Source organism: Triticum aestivum, chromosome 5B (assembly GCF_018294505.1).
Source record: "Triticum aestivum cultivar Chinese Spring chromosome 5B, IWGSC CS RefSeq v2.1, whole genome shotgun sequence".
Taxonomy (NCBI): Eukaryota; Viridiplantae; Streptophyta; class Magnoliopsida; order Poales; family Poaceae; genus Triticum; species Triticum aestivum.
Window position 1 is genome coordinate 432,962,680 of NC_057807.1, and position 2,926 is coordinate 432,965,605.

The window sequence follows — 2,926 nt, forward strand, 5'->3', positions numbered from 1 at the left end:
AATAGGCAATAGTATCGCCAATGAATGAAATTTGGACTATCAAAGATACTAGCAAAATGGACATGAAGCATAACGACAGAGTCTTCATTTCGGCCATCCAAAATATTTCATATACATGTTCATTATTGCTCATTCCATGAATTTTAATTGACAAAAATGGCTAGCAAGTGGAAATGACCAAAAGCTCAAGATTTGCTTAAGATTATTTCCATCAAATTTGCTACAAACTAAAAACTGTTAAAAAGACCATGTGTTTTTGTCAAATGGAATACCAAATTAATTACTCCAAACTATCCTACAGTTTAGTCTATTCAGTCAATATTCAGTGGAGTAGTAACTAACAGAAGATCATGTCACACAAATTCAAGTTTGTACAGTGGAGTAAACTGGAGATGCACAAAATTTCAGTTATTGTACGGTGCAGTTTAAGTGAACAATCTTGCATTGACTGCTATCAGTCTGAAGCTTCTTGCATCTTGATTCATGTTCTGCTTGAAACATTCAGCTCTAAACAAAAAGTAAGCATTCTGTTCATCTTGTAAAAATGACAGTGTCCAGTTGCACTATGTCGGGGTTATGCAGAACATATCAAGTTGAAATAGAGTCTAGGCTATCCCAGTTGCACCATCGTAAACAGCAAAGATTCCATGTTCATCTCAAGCATACTGTATGTTCATCTCAAGCATAGAAACACTTTTGAATGGAGTATGTTCGTGCAAATATACAGTTATACAGTCATGCATAATGTATGTTCATCTCAAGTAGCGTGGTTGCTCTCTCCCATTCCATGCCTAACAGTAGTTTTAAAATCACAAAGGGCGCTGCAGATTCGCAAGCTCACCTGAGATCAATGGAAGCAGCATCTATTCCTCCGCACCAAGTCCTCCTCCAATCGCTGCACAAACCAAGAGGACAAAAACAAAATCAGCTCACCTGCTTGCTTCACCAGACTGAAATCAGCAGCTACAAGCAGAAGCAGAAGAAGCCTCAGAAGCAGAGGACCTGCGCTGTCATGGGCGAGCAGGCAGCAGAAGCAGAAGTGGCAGTGGCGGGAGTAAGGCCGGAGTAAATTGCTGAAAACCACCACATTTGTGGCACGAATACTGCAAAACCACCACTTTTGTCGAAAATTTCAAAAAACCACCACTTCCTCGGCAAGTGAGTAACAAAAAGCACTAAACTTGCTGTGAGCCGCGACTAAGTGAAAAACTGACATGCTTGGCCCACATGTCAGGCTGACTTGGCAAAGAATAAACACGTAGAGAGGTGACTAGGCTCTGGCATTTCGTCGAGTACTTCGTGTGCACGCACAACACCTACTCCGTCGGTCCAGCTCTTCTCCGGCGATGCTGCCCCTCCTTCTGCACCCCGACGAGCTCCGCCCCTCCTCTGCGCGCGGCGAGCCGGTCCCCTCTCACCAGGCCGCCCCACTCACTAGCACGTCCACCGCGGAGAAGAGTCGACGTGTGTCGTCGGTGTCGGCTGTCGCGCGCCACCAGCACGCCGCCGGCACCGAAGCCTGCAAAGAAGTCCGCTTAGCCGCGCCTTGGGGTTCCCGGTGCGCCGTCGCCACCAGCTTCCTCGCCTCTGGCTCCTGTGGCTCTTGTGCCGGCGCTCGCGAGGAAGACATGGAGAGAGTCGACGCGCGTCGTCGGTGTCCCGCGCCACCAGCACGCCGCCGGCGCCGGAGCCTGCGAAGAAGTCTGCTAGCCGCGCCTTGGGGTTCCCGGTGCGCCGTCGCCACCAGCGTTGCCACGGCGAGCAGCACACCTTCCCCGCCTCTGGCTCCCGTGGCTCTCGTGCCGGTGCTCGCGAGGAAGACAGGGATGGGAGAGGTTGCCTGTGGCGTGAGGTGAAGGAGCTCGCCTCTGGCCATGGCCAGCAGCAGTGGCTGCCGTAGCGGGGCTGGGCATCGAGGCCAGGAGGAGCTCGCCCGACCTCAGCTTGCCGGCGCTACGATCCCACCGGATCTAGGAGAAATGGGGGAGGCAGGGCGTGGCGCCACCGGCGGTGTGGAGCTCCGGCACCGGCGGGCGGCTTCTGTCGGATCAGGAGAAGGAGGGGAGCAAGGCGGGCGCGGCCTGCTTCTCTCTGCCCCGGCCATGGCGGGGCGGCTGTGATTCCTCTTTAGCGAGAAGGAGAGGATAGAGGAGACAAGATGTGTGGCTGACAGGTGGGACCCCGTCCACCTCAGCAGGTCAAACATTGACTAGGATTAGTCTTTGCCACATCAGCCCGGATAGACGGGTCCCACACGTCAGCTTTGCTGTTAGATGCGTTCAATTCCAAATCAGTGTGATTTGTTACTCACTTGCCGTGAAAGTGGTGGTTTTTTGTGATTTCTGGCAAAAGTAGTGATTTTGCAGTATTCGTGCCACAAATGTGGTGGCTTTCAGCAATTTACTCCAGTGGCGGCGCCGGCGGAGTTAGGAGGGCGGGTCCTCCATCATCAGTCCGCCAGCTCGAGGTGGGGAATGCAGCGGTAAGACGAGCACGGGGCAGTGGCATGTGGCTAGAGCAAGTCTTTGTCTTCCCCGTGCCGTGGCCGTCTCTTCCCCACGCCGTTGACTTCCGCAGCAGCAGCTCGGGGTCTTGAGGAGGAGCTTGAGGACCTGCCATGCTTCCAGATCGAGCCCCAACCCCCTCCAGGACATGAGCACCACCGCCGGAGTCGGCAAGCACGGGCTTTGCAGAAAATGGGATCCCTTCCCTCTTGATCTCCTGGTGCGGACGAAGAGAAATGGCGAGACGAGGGGGATAAGGCGGCTGGCGCGTGGCGAGGCGACGGAACAGGCGGCCGGTGCGTGGCGAGGCGACGGAGCAGGCGCGATGGGCTGCGTGGTTTGTCGGAGGAAAGGGGAGGGTCGTAAAATGTCAGTGGAGACATCCTTTTTCGGACGGAGTGGGTACCTATCAAGCGGATCTG